The sequence below is a fragment of the Paramisgurnus dabryanus genome, chromosome 9 (genome assembly GCF_030506205.2).
Source record: "Paramisgurnus dabryanus chromosome 9, PD_genome_1.1, whole genome shotgun sequence".
In the NCBI taxonomy this organism is placed as follows: domain Eukaryota; kingdom Metazoa; phylum Chordata; class Actinopteri; order Cypriniformes; family Cobitidae; genus Paramisgurnus; species Paramisgurnus dabryanus.
This window is the reverse complement of record NC_133345.1, coordinates 38,474,202-38,482,559: the sequence shown is the minus strand read 5'-3', so window position 1 is coordinate 38,482,559 and position 8,358 is coordinate 38,474,202. Positions and strand designations below refer to the sequence as shown.

The 8,358-nt window shown below is 35.0% G+C and overlaps 1 long non-coding RNA gene across 1 annotated transcript in view; it reads right to left on the bottom strand.

The window, feature by feature from the left end:
* Window positions 1-3,036: 3,036 nt before the first annotated feature.
* LOC135741699 (uncharacterized) overlaps window positions 3,037-8,358 on the bottom strand; it is a 23,664-nt gene continuing 18,342 nt past the window's right edge. Inside the window, exons 2-3 of the long non-coding RNA XR_012337354.1 lie at window positions 5,938-6,004; window positions 3,037-3,161 (exon numbers count right to left, since the gene is read on the bottom strand). This is a non-coding gene — a long non-coding RNA (uncharacterized lncRNA). The remainder of the gene's footprint in view (window positions 3,162-5,937; window positions 6,005-8,358) is intronic.

Below are 8,358 nucleotides of genomic sequence, written 5' to 3'. Positions count from 1 at the left end.
GCATGTTGAAATTGCCACTTTGTAGGTGTGAGCAAAAATGTGCCTAAGATGCACAGAATTTAATTTGCAGAATTTAATTAAGCAAAGTAAGTGCATTTGTAGGCTGCAAATGTCATAACTACTGTCTTATTTCAGGATATTAACACTTATAAAGTTTATTATTCCACTTATTTAACCAGCCTTCCATTTGAAAAACGACCAAAGGATATTCTTCATGCATCTTTCAAAAGAGGCTGAATAAAGGATACGAATTAAAGGCTAAAGCCATGATCACACTACACTTTTCATCCCATTGACTTCCATTCATAAGCAAGCGAATGCGTCAGACCGAAAACACAAGTTTGTGCGATGATATTTCGCAGGTCCCTGCATATCAAAGTTCAAGTCTGGTGAACTCTGACCTGCAAATTCATATCACGTGGAGCATTGTGACCAGAACAAAACCAGTTTGTCATTGTGTGACCTTTTTCTTTACTGAAAAGCACAAATGGATGAAGATCTGTCCACTCCCCACAGGAACGGCCAACAAATATTCACATACTCAGAATCTTATTCCTAGTATGTTTGAGAAACACACATTTGGTAAACGAAGGGGGGCTAACTAGACACACCTGGGACAATCAACAAGGGGACCAATACACAAAATGACTACAAAAGGACACAATAAAACAGGAACAGAGACTCAAAATACAAACAAAAAAATCCACAGAAGATGGAACATGTAACATTTATGCACAATGCATGTTGTTCCTAATAAAGCTCATATTTATACTCATTTTAATAACAAAAAATTAAAAACAGTTTACAAATTGAGTTCATTTAATTCACCGGGGGACCTTTACATTGCAGATAGGCAATTAGTGAATATTTACAACATTTATCATTTAAAAATAATAAAACACTACATTTGGCCTGTCAATTTAACAGGCTTTTAATTCAAAATATGCAAATATGGTTCATTGTAATTGCAGACCTAATTCATGGTCAATCCTGTCGAAACTAATAAAGGCTATTATTATGTACATGTGAATTAAATATAATTGTTGTGTTTTTACCATGTGAGCTAAATTTCAATATGTGCATGTCTTGCTAATCACAGCCTGTATAGGCAGAACAGAGCCACTCACATTGAACCTTTTTTTTCTTATGTAACTATATGACTATAGTTAATAATTTAAGAGCTCAGATGCAAAAGCCTATAAGTGCGTCTGATTGTTTTCTTGTAAATTAGCATTTTCATAGATTCTGTCAACAATGTGGTATTTCTGATTGGCCTGAGGCTGGGATTAAGCAGATTCATATGGCAAAAAATACATTTCTGTGGCCAAAAATATATTTTAAATATATGCCAAATACATTTTCTAGAATGTAATGCTCAATTTAATATATTTTTAAAATTTGGAAATACATTTAGTTTTTACCTTCATCTATAATCATGTATTTCAAAATGTATTTCAAGGGCAAGCAAATATATTTTTAATTTTACGTCCCATATGGCAGAAATGTAATTTTTGAAGTAAAAAATATATTTAATTTGAACCTTTTTAAAACTGTTATGTTTATAGGTTTGTAACAAAGTTTTTCTTTCAATGAGACGGGAATATATTTTCTTTGATTTTAATATATATATATATATATATATATATATATATATATATATATATATAATTTAACATTTTATTAAAAAATATATTTTAAAATATATATGGTTCTAGCAGTAACAACATAAACAAGCGGCTTTCGTGGTCAACATGTAACTTCTGGTAAACTCTGCTAAGAATAAATAACAACAAAGTTCTTTTAACATAGTTTATTTATATAACAAGCAAAATAAACAACACATATATTACCTAGGAAACCAAAACATTTGTTATTTTTGAAGAGGCATTTGTTCAAGAGTTCAGTTTAGCAACTAGTCAGACCATTCAAAAACTAAAAGGGGAAGTAAACGCATTGCATCGTCGCAAAAAAAATGGCCAAAAAATATATCAGGGAAAAATATTTTTTGTAAACATATTCCAAAATATATTTTAGCAAATGTATTTCTTGGCCATTTTTTGTATTTTTTTTAAAAAATTTAAAAATATATTTTTCCCATATGGGAAGCTAAAGTATGTATTATACGTGCCAAAAGAATTCGGTTAATATCATTATTGCATCTGAGCTCCTCAATTATATATTAGTAATCATATATGTTTCTTCTCAGGGTCTATTAGAAACAGGTCTCGCTCAGCAAAATCAAGAATAAAGAACATTGATATCACCCATGGCAAGTGTGCTAGTTTCTAATGTGTCACCAAAAAATTTTCTTTGAACCTTTTCCTCTAAGAGAGGACTAATACTTGACACTTATATCATACTTTTAAATTTGTATCAGTACAAGTTGTGTCCTAGATTTTTATTCCAGTTTCACTGCACTATCTCTGTTGATAAAAATTCATCCAGAGCCTTTTGATATATGTCAGTAAAGCAAGCAACAGAGGCCATAACAAGCCAAGTCCCAATCATTTCAACTCAAGCATCACTTTCTGTTACAAAGACTGCAAAATTCCTGCGTTGTCGATAAGAAATACAGACATTCAATTAAGGTTTAAGTGGGACCCATATTACCACTTACCTAATTTAATTTCATTCAAGTTTTCAGCAGCAAATCACTATTTAAGTACCACCTTCTGTATTTTGCCAATTGAATCCCTAGAAACTTTAAGAATGTTTCTGAAAAGCGCACTCATAAAGTGGACTAATAAACCCTATAATTAGCCTCCCTCGATGGACATTGCATGTGGCAGGCAGAAGGCAGGTGCCCTAATTCCCAGTAATGCCTGGTTATTACTGAATATATCTTTGAGAATGGAGGAAATAATGGGAGATGCTGCTTTTGGATGCCCATATAATCCTGCCATTAGGATTTAGTGTGATTTAGTCCTAAGCGTGCGGAGAGAAGAAAGAGATTCACGAGATGGCTGGATGTGTTTAACAGACATAAGGAAAATGCACATAAATGTGGATATTTTATTCAGTGAGAGAAGTGATGGTGTCAAATTAAAGTCTTGTGAGAGAAAAAACACTGGAAATCAAAAGCAATGAGCAATCCTACAGTACCTTATAAGCAGGTCACCTTCACATAGGAGCCCTTAGTTCTCATCTCAGCATACATCATCCTAATAAAAAAAAGAGTCATTTACCTGCAGGGTACAAGTATATTAATAGACAATAAATATGCATGATAACTCTGCCCAGATTTAAGTGGATTTGTCAAAAATAAACACTAATAAATAGCCTGCTAATGAAATAGTTAACAGTTATGAACTGAGTTAAATCGAGGGATTCAGTAAAGTGTGATAGAGGATGGACACCCTGAACCCCCCAGAGCAACCTCTTATCACCTACTACATGGTTTGCATGGCACTATTTTCATTGTGTACAGAATAGGTAAATGTCTTATTTGTTCTCACCTCTCCATCTTTTTCAGTAATCCTGTTTCGTGTAAAGTTATTGTTTGGACTCTCATTTGAGTTTGGCTGGTTAAGCACTAAATCTGGTTCCTCTTAGACATCAGGCATCCTAATTAGAGTCCCCTTAAGCAGAGCAACCTATTCTCATTCAAATCCTGCCAGGACATTGCAAATGAGTTTTTAATGACCAGATGCATGCCAATACTTTCTTTTCACAGAAAAAATAAACTTTTGCAAAACAACACAGATAATCAGGTGAGTATCAACACATCGGGCCCTATTTTAACAATCTAAGCTCATTGTCTAAAGCGCACGGCGCACGGTCTAAATGGGCGTGTCCGATGCCACTTTTGCAAATTTAACGACGGAAAAAATGGTTTGTGCGCCAAACGCATGGTCGAAAAGGGTTGTACATATTTTCCTAATGAGTAATGGGTGTGTTTTGGGCGTAACGTCCAATAAACCAATGAGAGTCTTATCTCTAATCCCCTTTAAAAGCCAGTTGCGCTGGCGCTATGTCTAAACCCTATTTAGATGACGGACCTTGTAAACTGAAAAACTAAGTGAGGAAGAAGATCCCCAGTTTAAGAATAATGTTAAAAAAAATTGTTTTCATTTTTATTGAAATTTTAATTTTTTTGGATTAAAACCTTTAAAAGCCGTTTTCTTTCAGTCATAGAAGTACAAATAGCAGGCTTTGAATTGCTGTAAACGTATTGATATCCTACATAATCAATGTAATCTCATAAAATAATTTGCAAATATGCAAGAAAAGGTTTGTACTCTAAAAATACAAACACGAGATAAAGGATTTACAAACGTGCAGAGAGCCGAAGCATTTCAGCACTAGGACAGCGCCATGGGATTTTTTACAAAGCATTTTAAGCATACTTAAAATGTTTCTCATCCCACCATATCCACAGGTACAGAGTCATCATATACAATAAATCCGTGGGTTAGCATTTAAAAACATTTAAAAGTAGATGCATTTGTTTAAAGCAAAGCATTTATTTACTTACCAGGCTACAGGTGAAGCAGCTCTTTGTGCCTTCTAATGTCTCATAATCGGCCCTTATTTATGTCCAAGAGACTCAATAATAATCTTTTACATTCAATCCTTTAATCTTTCATATTTAAAAGCGTTTTTGTGCTGATACGCATCTATGTGTGTGATAAGCAAACCCGCGGTGTCGTCCTGTTTATGGGCGCATATTACTAATGCGCTCTTTAAATAACAAAAAAACATATTGCGCCATTGACTTTAGACTTTAGAGCAGGTTTTTGTTGGTCAATGGCGTAGTCTATTTTAGTTGCCTCAAAATAGCAACGTGCCAACAATGCGCCTGAACACACCTCGTTTTCAGACCAGAACACCCATGGGCGCAAAAGGGGGCGCAAATGCATTTGCTATTTAAACAATGTGGCACTAAACATGAAAATGATAATTGCGCAGGGTGGAAACTAGCAAAAGACACTCGCGTCGCACATTAAAGGTAACACTTTCCTATGATGCCAAGTGTTATTGTTTTGACACTGGAGTTATAGCATCTTAAAAACACACTGCCATCAGTCAAAGCTGTTAATTCATTTTCATCTTTATGGCAAGGTTTTCCAAATAGGATTTAGACTAGACCCAGCCTACAATGCATGCTTGAGCTGTTTTAACTGGTGATTTTAATCTTAAAATATATCAGTGCTAAACTCTGTCCTGGAAACCTCAAAAATCTGTCTGAGAATCCACATAGTGATTTCTGGCAAACAAGACATTAAAGCGCACTTATTATGCCCAAGTGTAATTTAAGTCTCAGGTGTGCCTGGTATGTGTCTGTGAAGTTTCAGCTCAAAATATCCTACAGATCATTTGTAACAGCATCTCACCTTTGGTTACACTTTTTGGCTGTTCTGGTAGCTTTCAATAAATATTTTTTTTCTCGATAATGATTTATAAAACTTAGTAAGAGATCTTCACCCTCAGATCTGACGAACAAAACAGAGAGTCAAAGCCTCAGGTTTAACATTGTTTTATGTCATGGTTGGTATCCACATTTAAAAGACCAAAAAGACTGAAAATGTGTGTGTGTGTTAAATGTGTTATCGAATGAGGGACCAGTCTGGTCCAAAATGCCAGTGCCGATTTTTTGTCCCACTCCGCCCATGCTTACTGTCCTCGATCATACGAGCACACCACCAAGTCTTGATGATAATCTGTCTAGTCGAGTCCTTCTATTAATGGAGGTCAGCTAACATTTTTTTAACCCATTGTATTGTGGCTTTGAATATTAACAGCACACTTCTTAAGAAGGACATATCATTTATATCCGTACAACAGTGTGGGATGATTTATGTGATAATGTAGGGTTAGATAAACCCTATGACTGTTTTGGCTAAAATTCAACCCTTGTCTATGATATTGTATGCCACTGCATACAAATTAAACAGTAATATTTCCAAAAGCACTTCATTTCTCTTTCAGCTGTCTTACCTTTTTGTTCTGGCAAGGTCAGTCTGAGATTCTGTTTTGAAGTAAGCAGACAGCTGATGACAATGTCCTTACAGAAACAGAAAAGTGAAAGAAATTGCCAAGGTTATAAGAGCACATGCAACATGACCAGACAGACTAATCATGTTATGTCTTAGTGCTATATCAGCTGTCTGTTCTTTAATCTGTACGTGCCCATGCATTTTTTTCTCAAATGTAGCATCCTTTGGGACATGGCCAAATCAAAACAAATTTCAACTCATGAATTGAAAAGAAGTCGATTCAGATTATAAACAGTTGAACTAATTCAGCTCAATAAGCAATTCTCTAAAAAAATCATGATGGTAGACTAGTAGTGTAATAGTTTTTATGCGTTTAACTGTAACTACAGATGCACCGATATAAATCTTCCACCAATACCATTAGTCGATTATTTAGACTGATACCGATACCGATAGTTTGGTGGTTATATTAACTTGCATTAACTAAATTCTGAAAATTAAATCAGACTGAAATTAAACGTATTTATACCTATAATGACCATTAATATTGAACATTAAACTAGTGATGTTTCTTTACTTTTTCTTTGCATTTTCCTGTTCTCTTTTGATTGACGGGATATATTTCGTTTTAACCTTTCATTTGTACAACAACAGTGTTTTGAGGGCCTGTAAATACATTTGACAAAATGTGACCATTAACGTTTCCTTGTAAACAACATAAATGCAATTTTGTGAGAAAGGCAACGTCATACAGTATGTGTTCAGACATTGTGTGACATTAAACTGGGTGGCATCCATAATACAGAGTTTAGTTGTTTTCGTGAATCCATGTGAAAAGGATTGTTTTGACAACATTGTCATCTGTATGTAAAACTTTTTTTAAACACAAATGAAAATCTGGTAGCACTTTCTATAAAGTCTATATTAATAATATACTACAAGGGGGGCATTCTTAAAGCTCACACAACACACAGTGTTTCTGCTAATCTCATGCTAATTTGAGAACCCATAAAGTAGTATTGCATCCTTAATACACTCTCAGAAATAAAGGTACAAAACTGTACCTTTTCTGTCACTGGGGCTGTACCCTTTCAAAATGTTCAGCTTTGCACCTAAGGATTTCATTTTAGTACCTCAGAGGTACATACTGGGACCAAAGAGAGCTTATTAGTACCTCAAAAATACATATTAGTATCTCAAAGGTACATATTGGTACTAAATGTTTACATATCGGTACCTAATGGTCCATACAATTACCTATTTAAAGGGTGCTGCCCCACTGACAGCTAGGGTACATTTTTCTAACAATGTAGCTCCTAAAGGTACGGTAATCTACCCAAAATTGTATTCTGTTTTGTAGTCCTGTAAAGGTACCAAACAGAAACTTAGGGTACAGCCCCAGTGACAGAAGGTACAGTTTTGTACCTTTATTTCTGACAGTGTATATACAGAGTCTTTAGTTTTATCAGATTTATTAAAGACAGATCAGCTATACCGGTTCTTTCAGAATAAATGGTACCTCCATGGTATTTCCTGCACTGAAATTGCCAATAAAAAATATGAATCTCTCATGTATAGAAAATTAACTTTTTCAAAACGTGTACAAACCCTGGAGAAGTGAATTCGGCATAGAAATTATTTGTCATACATCCAACTGCTTAAACAGTGTTAAAGGAATAGTCTACTCATTTTCAATATTAAACTATGTTATTACCTTAACTAAGAATTGTTGATACATCCCTCTATCATCTGTGTGCATGCACGTAAGTGCTGGAGCGCGCTGCGACACTTCGATAGCATTTAGCTTAGCCCCATTCATTCAATGGTACCAATCAGAGATAAAGTTAAACACATCAACGTTTTTCTAGTTATACGAGCAAGTTTGGTGGTACAAAATAAAACGTAACGTTTTTCTAAGCGGATTTAAAAGAGGAACTATATTGTATGGCGGAACAGCACATTTGGGAGTACTTCAACTCGGCGCAGTAACACCCTCCCTCTCCCATTATGAGAGGGAGAAGGGGAGCAGACTTTTCAGACGAGTCGAAGTACTCCCAAAAGTGCTGTTCCGCCATACAATATAGTTCCTCTTTTAAATCCGCTTAGAAATGCGCTACGTTTTATTTTGTACCACCAAACTTGCTCGTATAACTACTACTTAAATAGGAAAAACGTTGATGTGTTTGGTCACTTCTAACTTTATCTCTGAGTGGTACCATTGAATGAATGGGGCTAAGCTAAATGCTATCGAAGTGTCGCAGCGCTTACGTGCACGCACACAGATGATAGAGGGATGTATCAACAATTCTTAGTAAAGGTAATAACATAGTTTATATTGAAAATGAGTAGACTATTCCTTTAATAAGTCAGAATGCATTAAATAGCTTTAGACCCCCCCCCCAAATGCATTATTTTGCAGTCA